This window comes from Periophthalmus magnuspinnatus, chromosome 7 (genome assembly GCF_009829125.3).
Source record: "Periophthalmus magnuspinnatus isolate fPerMag1 chromosome 7, fPerMag1.2.pri, whole genome shotgun sequence".
Classification (NCBI taxonomy): domain Eukaryota; kingdom Metazoa; phylum Chordata; class Actinopteri; order Gobiiformes; family Gobiidae; genus Periophthalmus; species Periophthalmus magnuspinnatus.
The window spans coordinates 1479724-1501833 of record NC_047132.1 but is presented as its reverse complement, the minus strand read 5'-3'; the positions used below and the strand labels follow the sequence as shown (position 1 = coordinate 1501833).

At 37.9% G+C, this 22110-nt stretch overlaps 19 non-coding genes across 19 annotated transcripts; all 19 read right to left on the bottom strand.

Annotated features, from left to right (window-relative positions):
• Window positions 1-406: 406 nt before the first annotated feature.
• On the bottom strand, window positions 407-478 carry trnaq-uug (transfer RNA glutamine (anticodon UUG)). Its single transcript has one exon. It is a non-coding gene; the product is annotated as a tRNA-Gln (tRNA).
• Window positions 479-2393: 1915 nt separating this feature from the next.
• Window positions 2394-2465, bottom strand: trnaq-cug (transfer RNA glutamine (anticodon CUG)). The gene has a single exon. It is a non-coding gene; the product is annotated as a tRNA-Gln (tRNA).
• Window positions 2466-2630: 165 nt separating this feature from the next.
• trnaq-uug (transfer RNA glutamine (anticodon UUG)) lies at window positions 2631-2702 on the bottom strand. Its single transcript has one exon. It is a non-coding gene; the product is annotated as a tRNA-Gln (tRNA).
• Window positions 2703-4617: 1915 nt separating this feature from the next.
• trnaq-cug (transfer RNA glutamine (anticodon CUG)) lies at window positions 4618-4689 on the bottom strand. The gene has a single exon. It is a non-coding gene; the product is annotated as a tRNA-Gln (tRNA).
• Window positions 4690-6331: 1642 nt separating this feature from the next.
• On the bottom strand, window positions 6332-6403 carry trnaq-cug (transfer RNA glutamine (anticodon CUG)). The gene has a single exon. It is a non-coding gene; the product is annotated as a tRNA-Gln (tRNA).
• A 165-nt stretch (window positions 6404-6568) lies between these two features.
• trnaq-uug (transfer RNA glutamine (anticodon UUG)) lies at window positions 6569-6640 on the bottom strand. Its single transcript has one exon. It is a non-coding gene; the product is annotated as a tRNA-Gln (tRNA).
• Window positions 6641-8554: 1914 nt separating this feature from the next.
• Window positions 8555-8626, bottom strand: trnaq-cug (transfer RNA glutamine (anticodon CUG)). The gene has a single exon. It is a non-coding gene; the product is annotated as a tRNA-Gln (tRNA).
• A 1644-nt stretch (window positions 8627-10270) lies between these two features.
• trnaq-cug (transfer RNA glutamine (anticodon CUG)) lies at window positions 10271-10342 on the bottom strand. The gene has a single exon. It is a non-coding gene; the product is annotated as a tRNA-Gln (tRNA).
• Window positions 10343-12258: 1916 nt separating this feature from the next.
• trnaq-cug (transfer RNA glutamine (anticodon CUG)) lies at window positions 12259-12330 on the bottom strand. Its single transcript has one exon. It is a non-coding gene; the product is annotated as a tRNA-Gln (tRNA).
• A 165-nt stretch (window positions 12331-12495) lies between these two features.
• trnaq-uug (transfer RNA glutamine (anticodon UUG)) lies at window positions 12496-12567 on the bottom strand. Its single transcript has one exon. It is a non-coding gene; the product is annotated as a tRNA-Gln (tRNA).
• A 603-nt stretch (window positions 12568-13170) lies between these two features.
• trnaq-uug (transfer RNA glutamine (anticodon UUG)) lies at window positions 13171-13242 on the bottom strand. Its single transcript has one exon. It is a non-coding gene; the product is annotated as a tRNA-Gln (tRNA).
• Window positions 13243-14214: 972 nt separating this feature from the next.
• Window positions 14215-14286, bottom strand: trnaq-cug (transfer RNA glutamine (anticodon CUG)). The gene has a single exon. It is a non-coding gene; the product is annotated as a tRNA-Gln (tRNA).
• A 165-nt stretch (window positions 14287-14451) lies between these two features.
• Window positions 14452-14523, bottom strand: trnaq-uug (transfer RNA glutamine (anticodon UUG)). Its single transcript has one exon. It is a non-coding gene; the product is annotated as a tRNA-Gln (tRNA).
• Window positions 14524-16447: 1924 nt separating this feature from the next.
• trnaq-cug (transfer RNA glutamine (anticodon CUG)) lies at window positions 16448-16519 on the bottom strand. The gene has a single exon. It is a non-coding gene; the product is annotated as a tRNA-Gln (tRNA).
• A 603-nt stretch (window positions 16520-17122) lies between these two features.
• trnaq-uug (transfer RNA glutamine (anticodon UUG)) lies at window positions 17123-17194 on the bottom strand. The gene has a single exon. It is a non-coding gene; the product is annotated as a tRNA-Gln (tRNA).
• A 973-nt stretch (window positions 17195-18167) lies between these two features.
• Window positions 18168-18239, bottom strand: trnaq-cug (transfer RNA glutamine (anticodon CUG)). Its single transcript has one exon. It is a non-coding gene; the product is annotated as a tRNA-Gln (tRNA).
• Window positions 18240-18404: 165 nt separating this feature from the next.
• Window positions 18405-18476, bottom strand: trnaq-uug (transfer RNA glutamine (anticodon UUG)). The gene has a single exon. It is a non-coding gene; the product is annotated as a tRNA-Gln (tRNA).
• A 1921-nt stretch (window positions 18477-20397) lies between these two features.
• On the bottom strand, window positions 20398-20469 carry trnaq-cug (transfer RNA glutamine (anticodon CUG)). The gene has a single exon. It is a non-coding gene; the product is annotated as a tRNA-Gln (tRNA).
• Window positions 20470-21072: 603 nt separating this feature from the next.
• trnaq-uug (transfer RNA glutamine (anticodon UUG)) lies at window positions 21073-21144 on the bottom strand. The gene has a single exon. It is a non-coding gene; the product is annotated as a tRNA-Gln (tRNA).
• Between the last annotated feature and the right edge of the window lie 966 nt (window positions 21145-22110).

Sequence of the window (22110 nt, the reverse complement as noted above, 5' to 3'; positions counted from 1 at the left end):
ACGCATCCAAACCGCACTCGCTACCCCGACTGTGATACACTGCACTCCAATCACAAGTCACAGGACTCTGAGCAATAAGCTGTCACCAAAGGGAGAAACAATTGTGGTACCGAGCAGTATTCGCGAGTAGCTACAACACACTCGACCTAAGCGCAAGAAGAAAAAAGGGAATGTGCTTCTGGAGTCATGTGACTATATAGCCTCATGTGGGTCACCAGAAGGCCATAGGTGAATTTGTTGTTATTAAATCTCGATCTGCGCATGCACAAGAGTGATCATCCAGTGCTTGAAGCACCGCCTCTGGCTGTCAGAAGGGGTGAAATAGAAACATTGTTTTAGTGACTTCTAGAAGTGCATAACTGGATACACTTGTTCTTTTCACACAATCAAAGGGCAAACTTTACTCAGGTTCCACCGAGACTTGAACTCAAATCACTGGATTCAAAGTCCAGAGTGCTGACCATTACACCATGGAACCTCCTCACCTCACAGCTTGATAAAGGGAACTATGTAGGTATTGGAGAAAAGTTAAAATCAAAGGGGCTGCTAAACTTGGGTTATTACTACTCTGCCAAAGTCCAGAAAAAGAGAGAAAGTCTCAATACTTTGACAATTGATAGTGCGACTTCAAGAAGTTCATATCTGGAGTCCAGAGCGCAAACAATAAAAACACAGAATTACAGTGGGGACAGATTTCACCAGGATGATTATATCTATTTCAAGACTTCCCTGTTTGCTCCAGTTCCACCAAACGTCTTACCTCATGGCCTGATAAAGTGAACTTTGTAGGTATAGAGGGGGTAGTTTAAATTAACCTCTTAGAATTCTGGGTCATTTTGGTGAAATTGTCTTTGTTCTGACCTCTCCAAATTAAAAGGATGACCATTATCAATCCCTCTGTAGTATATACACAAGTTTGGGGTCTTTGTAAAGGTAACGCCGTATAATTTTACCCACAAGTGTCAGAATCATTGTAATTATGTCTGCTAAGCATTTATACACTTTGGAACACACATAAAAAAAATAAAAAAAATTATAATCCTTGCTTTAATTTTTTGCTTTAAATGAAGGTGTAGAAAGCTGGAGTAGATAGCTGGGGACAAAAAAATACAATATCTCAACTGAAAATATTGTTGACCACTCACATTTCAAATTTGAGGACAATATCGATAAAACAGATTTTTACGATGATTTTATTATTAGTAAATCCAGGCTTTTTATGGAAGGACTTTTGATGTATCCAAACCTATCCAAATGGAGACATTTGGAGAATGTTTGGAGAAATGGAATTTCCCCACTGTGGGACTAATAAAGGCATATCTTATCTTATCTTAAAAAATGCAATAACTTTTGAATGTGTCAACCTACAGACATCAATGAGGGCTCTACTGAAAGCTGACACTTAACAGGAATCTTTATAGGCACACCTAACAGCTCTATTACTTATGTACAGTTATATAGCATATCAAAACATAATATAAAATGTATATATACATATAAAATATAGTATAATGTCAGTGGTTGATTCTACAAGGGGGAGAGTGGGGCGTAAATTTTCAGTTACCTGTAGCACTGGCTGTCTGGGGCTGCAGTAACCACAACCCCAACCTTATCAGCCAACCTTGGCGTCAATCACAAGCTAACACGTGTGTTTAGCATTGACAAGCAAAGCTGGCACTGTCTGAAGTTTATTATGCCTAAAAATGACAAAAGAAATGCAAAAAAATAAATGACGGCGTGACACATGGAATACTTAGCTGCAGCAGATTCAACATGGAGGCTCTAATTTATTTTGTGGAGATAATTTCTTGAGTGGATTATATTCTCTAGAAAGAATGATACCAACTTTCTAGGAATATGTTGATGTTTGACAGAACCAGAGCCCTCAAAGGTAAGTGAAATCCAACTCCAATTATTTTTTTTTTGCTTTTCTGTAAAAATGGCTTTCCTGTCAGTACTGTGGTGATTGCAGGTGAAAATGGCTTGCATATTCAAAAAGACGGGAGGCGTAGCTTTCATTTGATGTGTAGATTGTTTGTGTGGGTGACACAGAAGTATATGTACATTGCTGTAATTTTGTAATGTAGGGCTGTCAGATCTATAACATATCTATAACAGGTTAACATAGAGTAATACTATCTTTGATGGGGTATTTTGCAGCATTACTATTCCAATAACACATCATCAGTTGGGTAACAGTAACCAGTCTCATGATGGTCTAAAGCCAGATCACGTTCCCCAATTTCACATTGAGTAAAACTATGTAATTGGTACTCAGCCAAAATTGCAACTTCATTCATCTATTTAATTTATTTATATATAGTGTGACTTCAACAAGCGCCTAACTGGATGCACTTTTTGTTCTCACACAATGAAAATGTTAAGCTGCAGTCAGGTTCCACTGAGATTTGAACTCAGATCACTGGATTCAGAGTCCAGAGTGCTAACCATTACACCATGGAACCTCTGTGTTAATGTGCCCCTTGGGGTCACCTAGTTGGTTCATAACAAAAGAAGACGTTGAAATCTGTCAACTGGACAGGCAGTGAAAATATTTGCTTAGTGACTTTTAGAAGTGCATAACTGGATACACTTGTTGTTTTCACACAATCAAAGGGTAAACTTTACTCAGGTTCCACCGAGACTTGAACTCGGATCACTGGATTCAAAGTCCAGAGTGCTGACCATTACACCATGGAACCTCCTCACCTCACAGCTTGATAAAGGGAACTATGTAGGTATTGGAGAAAAGTTAAAATCAAAGGGGCTGCTAAACTTGGGTTATTACTACTGTGCCAAAGTCCAGAAAAAGAGAGAAAGTCTCAATACTTTGACAATTGATAGTGCGACTTCAAGAAGTTCATATCTGGAGTCCAGAGCGCAAACAATAAAAACACAGAATTACAGTGGGGACAGATTTCACCAGGATGATTATATCTATTTCAAGACTTCCCTGTTTGCTCCAGTTCCACCAAACGTCTTACCTCATGGCCTGATAAAGTGAACTTTGTAGGTATAGAGGGGGTAGTTTAAATCAACCTCTTAGAATTCTGGGTCATTTTGGTGAAATTGTCTTTGTTCTGACCTCTCCAAATTAAAAGGATGACCATTATCAATCCCTCTGTAGTATATACACAAGTTTGGGGTCTTTGTAAAGGTAACGCCGTATAATTTTACCCACAAGTGTCAGAATCATTGTAATATGTCTGCTAAGCATTTATACACTTTGGAACACACATAAAAAAAAAAAAAAAAAATTATAATCCTTGCTTTAATTTTTTGCTTTAAATGAAGGTGTAGAAAGCTGGAGTAGATAGCTGGGGACAAAAAAATACAATATCTCAACTGAAAATATTGTTGACCACTCACATTTCAAATTTGAGGACAATATCGATAAAACAGATTTTTACGATGATTTTATTATTAGTAAATCCAGGCTTTTTATGGAAGGACTTTTGATGTATCCAAACCTATCCAAATGGAGACATTTGGAGAATGTTTGGAGAAATGGAATTTCCCCACTGTGGGACTAATAAAGGCATATCTTATCTTATCTTAAAAAATGCAATAACTTTTGAATGTGTCAACCTACAGACATCAATGAGGGCTCTACTGAAAGCTGACACTTAACAGGAATCTTTATAGGCACACCTAACAGCTCTATTACTTATGTACAGTTATATAGCATATCAAAACATAATATAAAATGTATATATACATATAAAATATAGTATAATGTCAGTGGTTGATTCTACAAGGGGGAGAGTGGGGCGTAAATTTTCAGTTACCTGTAGCACTGGCTGTCTGGGGCTGCAGTAACCACAACCCCAACCTTATCAGCCAACCTTGGCGTCAATCACAAGCTAACACGTGTGTTTAGCATTGACAAGCAAAGCTGGCACTGTCTGAAGTTTATTATGCCTAAAAATGACAAAAGAAATGCAAAAAAATAAATGACGGCGTGACACATGGAATACTTAGCTGCAGCAGATTCAACATGGAGGCTCTAATTTATTTTGTGGAGATAATTTCTTGAGTGGATTATATTCTCTAGAAAGAATGATACCAACTTTCTAGGAATATGTTGATGTTTGACAGAACCAGAGCCCTCAAAGGTAAGTGAAATCCAACTCCAATTATTTTTTTTTTGCTTTTCTGTAAAAATGGCTTTCCTGTCAGTACTGTGGTGATTGCAGGTGAAAATGGCTTGCATATTCAAAAAGACGGGAGGCGTAGCTTTCATTTGATGTGTAGATTGTTTGTGTGGGTGACACAGAAGTATATGTACATTGCTGTAATTTTGTAATGTAGGGCTGTCAGATCTATAACATATCTATAACAGGTTAACATAGAGTAATACTATCTTTGATGGGGTATTTTGCAGCATTACTATTCCAATAACACATCATCAGTTGGGTAACAGTAACCAGTCTCATGATGGTCTAAAGCCAGATCACGTTCCCCAATTTCACATTGAGTAAAACTATGTAATTAGTACTCGGCCAAAATTACAACTTCATTCATCTATTTAATTTATTTATATATATTGTGACTTCAACAAGTGCATAACTGGATGCACTTTTTGTTCTCACACAATGAAAATGTTAAGCTGCTGTCAGGTTCCACTGAGATTTGAACTCAGATCACTGGATTCAGAGTCCAGAGTGCTAACCATTACACCATGGAACCTCTGTGTTAATGTGCCCCTTGGGGTCACCTAGTTGGTTCATAACAAAAGATGACGTTGAAATCTGTCAACTGGACAAATCGTTGTCCAATCGTTGAGTGAAGACGTTGCTTTTTGGGTCAGAATCAGATTGCTGTTGGACACTGCCTTATATCTATATGAAGGAAGTGGCTAACTACACTGAAACTGTAAACAGCTATTGTCTTATGTTTCAGATGAAACCACCCTATTCAACCTTTAACGACCCTGCTATTGTTCTCTTTGTTTGGGTCTGAGGATAGAGTTATAGATGGGGGATCGATGATGTCTAAGGCCCCAATTCCTGTTTAAGAAAGGACCATCTTTCCTAACAAAAACTTAAGTCCCCTCTTTTTTTTCTCTGGATAGCCACAAGCAGACAGGGCTTCCTCCACATGTTGTTCCTTCTTCACTTTGGCTTGGATGAGCAGTGATACTCTTTCACTCCTACAACTTCTCCACAGATTTAATCTTCAACTTTTGCTATGGATCAGGCCTGGACAACTGAGGATTACACAGACTTGGCAAATTTGCACATAACTATATAGACTTGTTTCTTTTCACATTCAAAGGGTAAACTTCAGCCAGGTTCCACTGAGATTTGAACTCAGATCACTGGATTCAAAGTCCAGAGTGCCATTACACCATGGAACCTCCTCACCGCACAGCCTGATAAAGCTAACTATTACCGGGTATTGGGGAAAAGTTTAAAATAAGGATGGTTTGATTGATATTGTGACTTCTGCAAGTGGATAACTAGATGCACAGGGGGAGAGTGGGGCGTAAATTTTCAGTTACCTGTAGCACTGGCTGTCTGGGGCTGCAGTAACCACAACCCCAACCTTATCAGCCAACCTTGGCGTCAATCACAAGGTAACACGTGTGTTTAGCATTGACAAGCAAAGCTGGCACTGTCTAAAGTTTATTATGCCTAAAAATGACAAAAGAAATGCAAAAAAATAAATGACAGCATGACACATGGAATACTTAGCTGCAGCAGATTCAACATGGAGGCTCTAATTTATTTTGTGGAGATAATTTCTTGAGTGGATTATATTCTCTAGAAAGAATGATACCAACTTTCTAGGAATATGTTGATGTTTGACAGAACCAGAGCCCTCAAAGGTAAGTGAAATCCAAATCCAATTTTTTTTTTTGGCTTTTCTGTAAAAATGGCTTTCCTGTCAGTACTGTGGTGATTGCAGGTGAAAATGGCTTGCATATTCAAAAAGACGGGAGGCGTAGCTTTCATTTGATGTGTAGATTGTTTGTGTGGGTGACACAGAAGTATATGTACATTGCTGTAATTTTGTAATGTAGGGCTGTCAGATCTATAACATATCTATAACAGGTTAACATAGAGTAATACTATCTTTGATGGGGTATTTTGCAGCATTACTATTCCAATAACACATCATCAGTTGGGTAACAGTAACCAGTCTCATGATGGTCTAAAGCCAGATCACGTTCCCCAATTTCACATTGAGTAAAACTATGTAATTGGTACTCAGCCAAAATTGCAACTTCATTCATCTATTTAATTTATTTATATATAGTGTGACTTCAACAAGCGCCTAACTGGATGCACTTTTTGTTCTCACACAATGAAAATGTTAAGCTGCAGTCAGGTTCCACTGAGATTTGAACTCAGATCACTGGATTCAGAGTCCAGAGTGCTAACCATTACACCATGGAACCTCTGTGTTAATGTGCCCCTTGGGGTCACCTAGTTGGTTCATAACAAAAGAAGACGTTGAAATCTGTCAACTGGACAGGCAGTGAAAATATTTGCTTAGTGACTTTTAGAAGTGCATAACTGGATACACTTGTTGTTTTCACACAATCAAAGGGTAAACTTTACTCAGGTTCCACCGAGACTTGAACTCGGATCACTGGATTCAAAGTCCAGAGTGCTGACCATTACACCATGGAACCTCCTCACCTCACAGCTTGATAAAGGGAACTATGTAGGTATTGGAGAAAAGTTAAAATCAAAGGGGCTGCTAAACTTGGGTTATTACTACTGTGCCAAAGTCCAGAAAAAGAGAGAAAGTCTCAATACTTTGACAATTGATAGTGCGACTTCAAGAAGTTCATATCTGGAGTCCAGAGCGCAAACAATAAAAACACAGAATTACAGTGGGGACAGATTTCACCAGGATGATTATATCTATTTCAAGACTTCCCTGTTTGCTCCAGTTCCACCAAACGTCTTACCTCATGGCCTGATAAAGTGAACTTTGTAGGTATAGAGGGGGTAGTTTAAATTAACCTCTTAGAATTCTGGGTCATTTTGGTGAAATTGTCTTTGTTCTGACCTCTCCAAATTAAAAGGATGACCATTATCAATCCCTCTGTAGTATATACACAAGTTTGGGGTCTTTGTAAAGGTAACGCCGTATAATTTTACCCACAAGTGTCAGAATCATTGTAATATGTCTGCTAAGCATTTATACACTTTGGAACACACATAAAAAAAATAAAAAAAATTATAATCCTTGCTTTAATTTTTTGCTTTAAATGAAGGTGTAGAAAGCTGGAGTAGATAGCTGGGGACAAAAAAATACAATATCTCAACTGAAAATATTGTTGACCACTCACATTTCAAATTTGAGGACAATATCGATAAAACAGATTTTTACGATGATTTTATTATTAGTAAATCCAGGCTTTTTATGGAAGGACTTTTGATGTATCCAAACCTATCCAAATGGAGACATTTGGAGAATGTTTGGAGAAATGGAATTTCCCCACTGTGGGACTAATAAAGGCATATCTTATCTTATCTTAAAAAATGCAATAACTTTTGAATGTGTCAACCTACAGACATCAATGAGGGCTCTACTGAAAGCTGACACTTAACAGGAATCTTTATAGGCACACCTAACAGCTCTATTACTTATGTACAGTTATATAGCATATCAAAACATAATATAAAATGTATATATACATATAAAATATAGTATAATGTCAGTGGTTGATTCTACAAGGGGGAGAGTGGGGCGTAAATTTTCAGTTACCTGTAGCACTGGCTGTCTGGGGCTGCAGTAACCACAACCCCAACCTTATCAGCCAACCTTGGCGTCAATCACAAGCTAACACGTGTGTTTAGCATTGACAAGCAAAGCTGGCACTGTCTGAAGTTTATTATGCCTAAAAATGACAAAAGAAATGCAAAAAAATAAATGACGGCATGACACATGGAATACTTAGCTGCAGCAGATTCAACATGGAGGCTCTAATTTATTTTGTGGAGATAATTTCTTGAGTGGATTATATTCTCTAGAAAGAATGATACCAACTTTCTAGGAATATGTTGATGTTTGACAGAACCAGAGCCCTCAAAGGTAAGTGAAATCCAACTCCAATTATTTTTTTTTTGCTTTTCTGTAAAAATGGCTTTCCTGTCAGTACTGTGGTGATTGCAGGTGAAAATGGCTTGCATATTCAAAAAGACGGGAGGCGTAGCTTTCATTTGATGTGTAGATTGTTTGTGTGGGTGACACAGAAGTATATGTACATTGCTGTAATTTTGTAATGTAGGGCTGTCAGATCTATAACATATCTATAACAGGTTAACATAGAGTAATACTATCTTTGATGGGGTATTTTGCAGCATTACTATTCCAATAACACATCATCAGTTGGGTAACAGTAACCAGTCTCATGATGGTCTAAAGCCAGATCACGTTCCCCAATTTCACATTGAGTAAAACTATGTAATTAGTACTCGGCCAAAATTACAACTTCATTCATCTATTTAATTTATTTATATATATTGTGACTTCAACAAGTGCATAACTGGATGCACTTTTTGTTCTCACACAATGAAAATGTTAAGCTGCTGTCAGGTTCCACTGAGATTTGAACTCAGATCACTGGATTCAGAGTCCAGAGTGCTAACCATTACACCATGGAACCTCTGTGTTAATGTGCCCCTTGGGGTCACCTAGTTGGTTCATAACAAAAGATGACGTTGAAATCTGTCAACTGGACAAATCGTTGTCCAATCGTTGAGTGAAGACGTTGCTTTTTGGGTCAGGGGTCAGATTGCTGTTGGACACTGCCTTATATCTATATGAAGGAAGTGGCTAACTACACTGAAACTGTAAACAGCTATTGTCTTATGTTTCAGATGAAACCACCCTATTCAACCTTTAACGACCCTGCTATTGTTCTCTTTGTTTGGGTCTGAGGATAGAGTTATAGATGGGGGATCGATGATGTCTAAGGCCCCAATTCCTGTTTAAGAAAGGACCATCTTTCCTAACAAAAACTTAAGTCCCCTCTTTTTTTTTCTCTGGATAGCCACAAGCAGACAGGGCTTCCTCCACATGTTGTTCCTTCTTCACTTTGGCTTGGATGAGCAGTGATACTCTTTCACTCCTACAACTTCTCCACAGATTTAATCTTCAACTTTTGCTATGGATCAGGCCTGGACAACTGAGGATTACACAGACTTGGCAAATTTGCACATAACTATATAGACTTGTTTCTTTTCACATTCAAAGGGTAAACTTCAGCCAGGTTCCACTGAGATTTGAACTCAGATCACTGGATTCAAAGTCCAGAGTGCCATTACACCATGGAACCTCCTCACCGCACAGCCTGATAAAGCTAACTATTATCGGGTATTGGGGAAAAGTTTAAAATAACTATGGTTTGATTGATATTGTGACTTCTGCAAGTGGATAACTAGATGCACAGGGGGAGAGTGGGGCGTAAATTTTCAGTTACCTGTAGCACTTGCTGTCTGGGGCTGCAGTAACCACAACCCCAACCTTATCAGCCAACCTTGGCGTCAATCACAAGGTAACACGTGTGTTTAGCATTGACAAGCAAAGCTGGCACTGTCTAAAGTTTATTATGCCTAAAAATGACAAAAGAAATGCAAAAAAATAAATGACGGCATGACACATGGAATACTTAGCTGCAGCAGATTCAACATGGAGGCTCTAATTTATTTTGTGGACATAATTTCTTGAGTGGATTATATTCTCTAGAAAGAATGATACCAACTTTCTAGGAATATGTTGATGTTTGACAGAACCAGAGCCCTCAAAGGTAAGTGAAATCCAAATGCAATTTTTTTTTTTTGCTTTTCTGTAAAAATGGCTTTCCTGTCAGTACTGTGGTGATTGCAGGTGAAAATGGCTTGCATATTCAAAAAGACGGGAGGCGTAGCTTTCATTTGATGTGTAGATTGTTTGTGTGGGTGACACAGAAGTATATGTACATTGCTGTAATTTTGTAATGTAGGGCTGTCAGATCTATAACATATCTATAACAGGTTAACATAGAGTAATACTATCTTTGATGGGGTATTTTGCAGCATTACTATTCCAATAACACATCATCAGTTGGGTAACAGTAACCAGTCTCATGATGGTCTAAAGCCAGATCACGTTCCCCAATTTCACATTGAGTAAAACTATGTAATTAGTACTCGGCCAAAATTGCAACTTCATTCAACTATTTAATTTATTTATATATAGTGTGACTTCAACAAGCACCTAACTGGATGCACTTTTTGTTCTCACACAATGAGAATGTTAAGCTGCAGTCAGGTTCCACTGAGATTTGAACTCAGATCACTGGATTCAGAGTCCAGAGTGCTAACCATTACACCATGGAACCTCCTCACCTCACAGCTTGATAAAGGGAACTATGTAGGTATTGGAGAAAAGTTAAAATCAAAGGGGCTGCTAAACTTGGGTTATTACTACTCTGCCAAAGTCCAGAAAAAGAGAGAAAGTCTTAATACTTTGACAATTGATAGTGCGACTTCAAGAAGTTCATATCTGGAGTCCAGAGCGCAAACAATAAAAACACAGAATTACAGTGGGGACAGATTTCACCAGGATGATTATATCTATTTCAAGACTTCCCTGTTTGCTCCAGTTCCACCAAACGTCTTACCTCATGGCCTGATAAAGTGAACTTTGTAGGCATAGAGGGGGTAGTTTAAATTAACCTCTTAGAATTCTGGGTCATTTTGGTGAAATTGTCTTTGTTCTGACCTCTCCAAATTAAAAGGATGACCATTATCAAACCCTCTGTAGTATATACACAAGTTTGGGGTCTTTGTAAAGGTAACACCGTATAATTTTACCCACAAGTGTCAGAATCATTGTAATTATGTCTGCTAAGCATTTATACACTTTGAAACACACATAAAAAAAAAAAAAAAAATTATAATCCTTGCTTAAATTTTTTGCTTTAAATGAAGGTGTAGAAAGCTGGAGTAGATAGCTGGGGACAAAAAAATACAATATCTCAACTGAAAATATTGTTGACCACTCACATTTCAAATTTGAGGACAATATCGATAAAACAGATTTTTACGATGATTTTATTATTAGTAAATCCAGGCTTTTTATGGAAGGACTTTTGATGTATCCAAACCTATCCAAATGGAGACATTTGGAGAATGTTTGGAGAAATGGAATTTCCCCACTGTGGGACTAATAAAGGCATATCTTATCTTATCTTAAAAAATGCAATAACTTTTGAATGTGTCAACCTACAGACATCAATGAGGGCTCTACTGAAAGCTGACACTTAACAGGAATCTTTATAGGCACACCTAACAGCTCTATTACTTATGTACAGTTATATAGCATATCAAAACATAATATAAAATGTATATATACATATAAAATATAGTATAATGTCAGTGGTTGATTCTACAAGGGGGAGAGTGGGGCGCAAATTTTCAGTTACCTGTAGCACTGGCTGTCTGGGGCTGCAGTAACCACAACCCCAACCTTATCAGCCAACCTTGGCGTCAATCACAAGCTAACACGTGTGTTTAGCATTGACAAGCAAAGCTGGCACTGTCTAAAGTTTATTATGCCTAAAAATGACAAAAGAAATGCAAAAAAATAAATGACGGCATGACACATGGAATACTTAGCTGACGCAGATTCAACATGGAGGCTCTAATTTATTTTGTGGACATAATTTCTTGAGTGGATTATATTCTCTAGAAAGAATGATACCAACTTTCTAGGAATATGTTGATGTTTGACAGAACCAGAGCCCTCAAAGGTAAGTGAAATCCAAATCCAATTTTTTGTTTTTTGCTTTTCTGTAAAAATGGCTTTCCTGTCAGTACTGTGGTGATTGCAGGTGAAAATGGCTTGCATATTTAAAAAAGACGGGAGGCGTAGCTTTCATTTGATGTGTAGATTGTTTGTGTGGGTGACACAGAAGTATATGTACATTGCTGTAATTTTGTAATGTAGGGCTGTCAGATCTATAACATATCTATAACAGGTTAACATAGAGTAATACTATCTTTGATGGGGTATTTTGCAGCATTACTATTCCAATAACACATCATCAGTTGGGTAACAGTAACCAGTCTCATGATGGTCTAAAGCCAGATCACGTTCCCCAATTTCACATTGAGTAAAACTATGTAATTAGTACTCGGCCAAAATTACAACTTCATTCATCTATTTAATTTATTTATATATATTGTGACTTCAACAAGTGCATAACTGGATGCACTTTTTGTTCTCACACAATGAAAATGTTAAGCTGCAGTCAGGTTCCACTGAGATTTGAACTCAGATCACTGGATTCAGAGTCCAGAGTGCTAACCATTACACCATGGAACCTCTGTGTTAATGTGCCCCTTGGGGTCACCTAGTTGGTTCATAACAAAAGAAGACGTTGAAATCTGTCAACTGGACAGGCAGTGAAAATATTTGCTTAGTGACTTTTAGAAGTGCATAACTGGATACACTTTTTGTTTTCACACAATCAAAGGGTAAACTTTACTCAGGTTCCACCGAGACTTGAACTCGGATCACTGGATTCAAAGTCCAGAGTGCTGACCATTACACCATGGAACCTCTGTGTTAATGTGCCCCTTGGGGTCACCTAGTTGGTTCATAACAAAAGATGACGTTGAAATCTGTCAACTGGACAAATCGTTGTCCAATCGTTGAGTGAAGACGTTGCTTTTTGGGTCAGGGGTCAGATTGCTGTTGGACACTGCCTTATATCTATATGAAGGAAGTGGCTAACTACACTGAAACTGTAAACAGCTATTGTCTTATGTTTCAGATGAAACCACCCTATTCAACCTTTAACGACCCTGCTATTGTTCTCTTTGTTTGGGTCTGAGGATAGAGTTATAGATGGGGGATCGATGATGTCTAAGGCCCCAATTCCTGTTTAAGAAAGGACCATCTTTCCTAACAAAAACTTAAGTCCCCTCTTTTTTTTCTCTGGATAGCCACAAGCAGACAGGGCTTCCTCCACATGTTGTTCCTTCTTCACTTTGGCTTGGATGAGCAGTGATACTCTTTCACTCCTACAACTTCTCCACAGATTTAATCTTCAACTTTTGCTATGGATCAGGCCTGGACAACTGAGGATTACACAGACTTGGCAAATTTGCACATAACTATATAGACTTGTTTCTTTTCACATTCAAAGTGTAAACTTCAGCCAGGTTCCACTGAGATTTGAACTCAGAACACTGGATTCAAAGTCCAGAGTGCTAACCATTACACCATGGAACCTCCTCACCGCACAGCCTGATAAAGCTAACTATTATCGGGTATTGGGGAAAAGTTTAAAATAACTATGGTTTGATTGATATTGTGACTTCTGCAAGTGGATAACTAGATGCACAGGGGGAGAGTGGGGCGTAAATTTTCAGTTACCTGTAGCACTTGCTGTCTGGGGCTGCAGTAACCACAACCCCAACCTTATCAGCCAACCTTGGCGTCAATCACAAGGTAACACGTGTGTTTAGCATTGACAAGCAAAGCTGGCACTGTCTAAAGTTTATTATGCCTAAAAATGACAAAAGAAATGCAAAAAAATAAATGACGGCATGACACATGGAATACTTAGCTGCAGCAGATTCAACATGGAGGCTCTAATTTATTTTGTGGACATAATTTCTTGAGTGGATTATATTCTCTAGAAAGAATGATACCAACTTTCTAGGAATATGTTGATGTTTGACAGAACCAGAGCCCTCAAAGGTAAGTGAAATCCAAATCCAATTTTTTTTTTTTGCTTTTCTGTAAAAATGGCTTTCCTGTCAGTACTGTGGTGATTGCAGGTGAAAATGGCTTGCATATTCAAAAAGACGGGAGGCGTAGCTTTCATTTGATGTGTAGATTGTTTGTGTGGGTGACACAGAAGTATATGTACATTGCTGTAATTTTGTAATGTAGGGCTGTCAGATCTATAACATATCTATAACAGGTTAACATAGAGTAATACTATCTTTGATGGGGTATTTTGCAGCATTACTATTCCAATAACACATCATCAGTTGGGTAACAGTAACCAGTCTCATGATGGTCTAAAGCCAGATCACGTTCCCCAATTTCACATTGAGTAAAACTATGTAATTAGTACTCGGCCAAAATTGCAACTTCATTCAACTATTTAATTTATTTATATATAGTGTGACTTCAACAAGCGCCTAACTGGATGCACTTTTTGTTCTCACACAATGAAAATGTTAAGCTGCAGTCAGGTTCCACTGAGATTTGAACTCAGATCACTGGATTCAGAGTCCAGAGTGCTAACCATTACACCATGGAACCTCTGTGTTAATGTGCCCCTTGGGGTCACCTAGTTGGTTCATAACAAAAGAAGACGTTGAAATCTGTCAACTGGACAGGCAGTGAAAATATTTGCTTAGTGACTTTTAGAAGTGCATAACTGGATAGACTTTTTGTTTTCACACAATCAAAGGGTAAACTTTACTCAGGTTCCACCGAGACTTGAACTCGGATCACTGGATTCAAAGTCCAGAGTGCTGACCATTACACCATGGAACCTCCTCACCTCACAGCTTGATAAAGGGAACTATGTAGGTATTGGAGAAAAGTTAAAATCAAAGGGGCTGCTAAACTTGGGTTATTACTACTCTGCCAAAGTCCAGAAAAAGAGAGAAAGTCTCAATACTTTGACAATTGATAGTGCGACTTCAAGAAGTTCATATCTGGAGTCCAGAGCGCAAACAATAAAAACACAGAATTACAGTGGGGACAGATTTCACCAGGATGATTATATCTATTTCAAGACTTCCCTGTTTGCTCCAGTTCCACCAAACGTCTTACCTCATGGCCTGATAAAGTGAACTTTGTAGGCATAGAGGGGGTAGTTTAAATTAACCTCTTAGAATTCTGGGTCATTTTGGTGAAATTGTCTTTGTTCTGACCTCTCCAAATTAAAAGGATGACCATTATCAAACCCTCTGTAGTATATACACAAGTTTGGGGTCTTTGTAAAGGTAACACCGTATAATTTTACCCACAAGTGTCAGAATCATTGTAATTATGTCTGCTAAGCATTTATACACTTTGGAACACACATAAAAAAAAAATATATATATATATAATCCTTGCTTAAATTTTTTGCTTTAAAGGAAGGTGTAGAAAGCTGGAGTAGATAGCTGGGGACAAAAAAATACAATATCTCAACTGAAAATATTGTTGACCACTCACATTTCAAATTTGAGGACAATATCGATAAAACAGATTTTTACGATGATTTTATTATTAGTAAATCCAGGCTTTTTATGGAAGGACTTTTGATGTATCCAAACCTATCCAAATGGAGACATTTGGAGAATGTTTGGAGAAATGGAATTTCCCCACTGTGGGACTAATAAAGGCATATCTTATCTTATCTTATCTTAAAAAATGCAATAACTTTTGAATGTGTCAACCTACAGACATCAATGAGGGCTCTACTGAAAGCTGACACTTAACAGGAATCTTTATAGGCACACCTAACAGCTCTATTACTTATGTACAGTTATATAGCATATCAAAACATAATATAAAATGTATATATACATATAAAATATAGTATAATGTCAGTGGTTGATTCTACAAGGGGGAGAGTGGGGCGCAAATTTTCAGTTACCTGTAGCACTGGCTGTCTGGGGCTGCAGTAACCACAACCCCAACCTTATCAGCCAACCTTGGCGTCAATCACAAGCTAACACGTGTGTTTAGCATTGACAAGCAAAGCTGGCACTGTCTAAAGTTTATTATGCCTAAAAATGACAAAAGAAATGCAAAAAAATAAATGACGGCATGACACATGGAATACTTAGCTGCAGCAGATTTAACATGGAGGCTCTAATTTATTTTGTGGAGATAATTTCTTGAGTGGATTATATTCTCTAGAAAGAATGATACCAACTTTCTAGGAATATGTTGATGTTTGACAGAACCAGAGCCCTCAAAGGTAAGTGAAATCCAAATCCAATTTTTTTTTTTTTTGCTTTTCTGTAAAAATGGCTTTCCTGTCAGTACTGTGGTGATTGCAGGTGAAAATGGCTTGCATATTTAAAAAAGACGGGAGGCGTAGCTTTCATTTGATGTGTAGATTGTTTGTGTGGGTGATACAGAAGTATATGTACATTGCTGTAATTTTGTAATGTAGGGCTGTCAGATCTATAACATATCTATAACAGGTTAACATAGAGTAATACTATCTTTGATGGGGTATTTTGCAGCATTACTATTCCAATAACACATCATCAGTTGGGTAACAGTAACCAGTCTCATGATGGTCTAAAGCCAGATCACGTTCCCCAATTTCACATTGAGTAAAACTATGTAATTAGTACTCGGCCAAAATTACAACTTCATTCATCTATTTAATTTATTTATATATATTGTGACTTCAACAAGTGCATAACTGGATGCACTTTTTGTTCTCACACAATGAAAATGTTAAGCTGCAGTCAGGTTCCACTGAGATTTGAACTCAGATCACTGGATTCAGAGTCCAGAGTGCTAACCATTACACCATGGAACCTCTGTGTTAATGTGCCCCTTGGGGTCACCTAGTTGGTTCATAACAAAAGATGACGTTGAAATCTGTCAACTGGACAAATCGTTGTCCAATCGTTGAGTGAAGACGTTGCTTTTTGGGTCAGGGGTCAGATTGCTGTTGGACACTGCCTTATATCTATATGAAGGAAGTGGCTAACTACACTGAAACTGTAAACAGCTATTGTCTTATGTTTCAGATGAAACCACCCTATTCAACCTTTAACGACCCTGCTATTGTTCTCTTTGTTTGGGTCTGAGGATAGAGTTATAGATGGGGGATCGATGATGTCTAAGGCCCCAATTCCTGTTTAAGAAAGGACCATCTTTCCTAACAAAAACTTAAGTCCCCTCTTTTTTTTCTCTGGATAGCCACAAGCAGACAGGGCTTCCTCCACATGTTGTTCCTTCTTCACTTTGGCTTGGATGAGCAGTGATACTCTTTCACTCCTACAACTTCTCCACAGATTTAATCTTCAACTTTTGCTATGGATCAGGCCTGGATAACTGAGGATTACACAGACTTGGCAAATTTGCACATAACTATATAGACTTGTTTCTTTTCACATTCAAAGGGTAAACTTCAGCCAGGTTCCACTGAGATTTGAACTCAGATCACTGGATTCAAAGTCCAGAGTGCTAACCATTACACCATGGAACCTCCTCACCGCACAGCCTGATAAAGCTAACTATTATCGGGTATTGGGGAAAAGTTTAAAATAAGGATGGTTTGATTGATATTGTGACTTCTGCAAGTGGATAACTAGATGCACAGGGGGAGAGTGGGGCGTAAATTTTCAGTTACCTGTAGCACTTGCTGTCTGGGGCTGCAGTAACCACAACCCCAACCTTATCAGCCAACCTTGGCGTCAATCACAAGGTAACACGTGTGTTTAGCATTGACAAGCAAAGCTGGCACTGTCTAAAGTTTATTATGCCTAAAAATGACAAAAGAAATGCAAAAAAATAAATGACAGCATGACACATGGAATACTTAGCTGCAGCAGATTCAACATGGAGGCTCTAATTTATTTTGTGGAGATAATTTCTTGAGTGGATTATATTCTCTAGAAAGAATGATACCAACTTTCTAGGAATATGTTGATGTTTGACAGAACCAGAGCCCTCAAAGGTAAGTGAAATCCAAATCCAATTTTTTTTTTTTGCTTTTCTGTAAAAATGGCTTTCCTGTCAGTACTGTGGTGATTGCAGGTGAAAATGGCTTGCATATTTAAAAAAGACGGGAGGCGTAGCTTTCATTTGATGTGTAGATTGTTTGTGTGGGTGATACAGAAGTATATGTACATTGCTGTAATTTTGTAATGTAGGGCTGTCAGATCTATAACATATCTATAACAGGTTAACATAGAGTAATACTATCTTTGATGGGGTATTTTGCAGCATTACTATTCCAATAACACATCATCAGTTGGGTAACAGTAACCAGTCTCATGATGGTCTAAAGCCAGATCACGTTCCCCAATTTCACATTGAGTAAAACTATGTAATTGGTACTCAGCCAAAATTGCAACTTCATTCATCTATTTAATTTATTTATATATAGTGTGACTTCAACAAGCGCCTAACTGGATGCACTTTTTGTTCTCACACAATGAAAATGTTAAGCTGCAGTCAGGTTCCACTGAGATTTGAACTCAGATCACTGGATTCAGAGTCCAGAGTGCTAACCATTACACCATGGAACCTCTGTGTTAATGTGCCCCTTGGGGTCACCTAGTTGGTTCATAACAAAAGAAGACGTTGAAATCTGTCAACTGGACAGGCAGTGAAAATATTTGCTTAGTGACTTTTAGAAGTGCATAACTGGATACACTTTTTGTTTTCACACAATCAAAGGGTAAACTTTACTCAGGTTCCACCGAGACTTGAACTCGGATCACTGGATTCAAAGTCCAGAGTGCTGACCATTACACCATGGAACCTCCTCACCTCACAGCTTGATAAAGGGAACTATGTAGGTATTGGAGAAAAGTTAAAATCAAAGGGGCTGCTAAACTTGGGTTATTACTACTCTGCCAAAGTCCAGAAAAAGAGAGAAAGTCTCAATACTTTGACAATTGATAGTGCAACTTCAAGAAGTTCATATCTGGAGTCCAGAGCGCAAACAATAAAAACACAGAATTACAGTGGGGACAGATTTCACCAGGATGATTATATCTATTTCAAGACTTCCCTGTTTGCTCCAGTTCCACCAAACGTCTTACCTCATGGCCTGATAAAGTGAACTTTGTAGGCATAGAGGGGGTAGTTTAAATTAACCTCTTAGAATTCTGGGTCATTTTGGTGAAATTGTCTTTGTTCTGACCTCTCCAAATTAAAAGGATGACCATTATCAAACCCTCTGTAGTATATACACAAGTTTGGGGTCTTTGTAAAGGTAACACCGTATAATTTTACCCACAAGTGTCAGAATCATTGTAATTATGTCTGCTAAGCATTTATACACTTTGGAACACACATAAAAAAAAAATATATATATATAATCCTTGCTTAAATTTTTTGCTTTAAAGGAAGGTGTAGAAAGCTGGAGTAGATAGCTGGGGACAAAAAAATACAATATCTCAACTGAAAATATTGTTGACCACTCACATTTCAAATTTGAGGACAATATCGATAAAACAGATTTTTACGATGATTTTATTATTAGTAAATCCAGGCTTTTTATGGAAGGACTTTTGATGTATCCAAACCTATCCAAATGGAGACATTTGGAGAATGTTTGGAGAAATGGAATTTCCCCACTGTGGGACTAATAAAGGCATATCTTATCTTATCTTATCTTAAAAAATGCAATAACTTTTGAATGTGTCAACCTACAGACATCAATGAGGGCTCTACTGAAAGCTGACACTTAACAGGAATCTTTATAGGCACACCTAACAGCTCTATTACTTATGTACAGTTATATAGCATATCAAAACATAATATAAAATGTATATATACATATAAAATATAGTATAATGTCAGTGGTTGATTCTACAAGGGGGAGAGTGGGGCGCAAATTTTCAGTTACCTGTAGCACTGGCTGTCTGGGGCTGCAGTAACCACAACCCCAACCTTATCAGCCAACCTTGGCGTCAATCACAAGCTAACACGTGTGTTTAGCATTGACAAGCAAAGCTGGCACTGTCTAAAGTTTATTATGCCTAAAAATGACAAAAGAAATGCAAAAAAATAAATGACGGCATGACACATGGAATACTTAGCTGCAGCAGATTTAACATGGAGGCTCTAATTTATTTTGTGGAGATAATTTCTTGAGTGGATTATATTCTCTAGAAAGAATGATACCAACTTTCTAGGAATATGTTGATGTTTGACAGAACCAGAGCCCTCAAAGGTAAGTGAAATCCAAATCCAATTTTTTTTTTTTTGCTTTTCTGTAAAAATGGCTTTCCTGTCAGTACTGTGGTGATTGCAGGTGAAAATGGCTTGCATATTTAAAAAAGACGGGAGGCGTAGCTTTCATTTGATGTGTAGATTGTTTGTGTGGGTGATACAGAAGTATATGTACATTGCTGTAATTTTGTAATGTAGGGCTGTCAGATCTATAACATATCTATAACAGGTTAACATAGAGTAATACTATCTTTGATGGGGTATTTTGCAGCATTACTATTCCAATAACACATCATCAGTTGGGTAACAGTAACCAGTCTCATGATGGTCTAAAGCCAGATCACGTTCCCCAATTTCACATTGAGTAAAACTATGTAATTAGTACTCGGCCAAAATTACAACTTCATTCATCTATTTAATTTATTTATATATATTGTGACTTCAACAAGTGCATAACTGGATGCACTTTTTGTTCTCACACAATGAAAATGTTAAGCTGCAGTCAGGTTCCACTGAGATTTGAACTCAGATCACTGGATTCAGAGTCCAGAGTGCTAACCATTACACCATGGAACCTCTGTGTTAATGTGCCCCTTGGGGTCACCTAGTTGGTTCATAACAAAAGATGACGTTGAAATCTGTCAACTGGACAAATCGTTGTCCAATCGTTGAGTGAAGACGTTGCTTTTTGGGTCAGGGGTCAGATTGCTGTTGGACACTGCCTTATATCTATATGAAGGAAGTGGCTAACTACACTGAAACTGTAAACAGCTATTGTCTTATGTTTCAGATGAAACCACCCTATTCAACCTTTAACGACCCTGCTATTGTTCTCTTTGTTTGGGTCTGAGGATAGAGTTATAGATGGGGGATCGATGATGTCTAAGGCCCCAATTCCTGTTTAAGAAAGGACCATCTTTCCTAACAAAAACTTAAGTCCCCTCTTTTTTTTCTCTGGATAGCCACAAGCAGACAGGGCTTCCTCCACATGTTGTTCCTTCTTCACTATGGCTTGGATGAGCAGTGATACTCTTTCACTCCTACAACTTCTCCACAGATTTAATCTTCAACTTTTGCTATGGATCAGGCCTGGATAACTGAGGATTACACAGACTTGGCAAATTTGCACATAACTATATAGACTTGTTTCTTTTCACATTCAAAGGGTAAACTTCAGCCAGGTTCCACTGAGATTTGAACTCAGATCACTGGATTCAAAGTCCAGAGTGCTAACCATTACACCATGGAACCTCCTCACCGCACAGCCTGATAAAGCTAACTATTATCGGGTATTGGGGAAAAGTTTAAAATAAGGATGGTTTGATTGATATTGTGACTTCTGCAAGTGGATAACTAGATGCACAGGGGGAGAGTGGGGCGTAAATTTTCAGTTACCTGTAGCACTTGCTGTCTGGGGCTGCAGTAACCACAACCCCAACCTTATCAGCCAACCTTGGCGTCAATCACAAGGTAACACGTGTGTTTAGCATTGACAAGCAAAGCTGGCACTGTCTAAAGTTTATTATGCCTAAAAATGACAAAAGAAATGCAAAAAAATAAATGACAGCATGACACATGGAATACTTAGCTGCAGCAGATTCAACATGGAGGCTCTAATTTATTTTGTGGAGATAATTTCTTGAGTGGATTATATTCTCTAGAAAGAATGATACCAACTTTCTAGGAATATGTTGATGTTTGACAGAACCAGAGCCCTCAAAGGTAAGTGAAATCCAAATCCAATTTTTTTTTTTTGCTTTTCTGTAAAAATGGCTTTCCTGTCAGTACTGTGGTGATTGCAGGTGAAAATGGCTTGCATATTTAAAAAAGACGGGAGGCGTAGCTTTCATTTGATGTGTAGATTGTTTGTGTGGGTGATACAGAAGTATATGTACATTGCTGTAATTTTGTAATGTAGGGCTGTCAGATCTATAACATATCTATAACAGGTTAACATAGAGTAATACTATCTTTGATGGGGTATTTTGCAGCATTACTATTCCAATAACACATCATCAGTTGGGTAACAGTAACCAGTCTCATGATGGTCTAAAGCCAGATCACGTTCCCCAATTTCACATTGAGTAAAACTATGTAATTGGTACTCAGCCAAAATTGCAACTTCATTCATCTATTTAATTTATTTATATATAGTGTGACTTCAACAAGCGCCTAACTGGATGCACTTTTTGTTCTCACACAATGAAAATGTTAAGC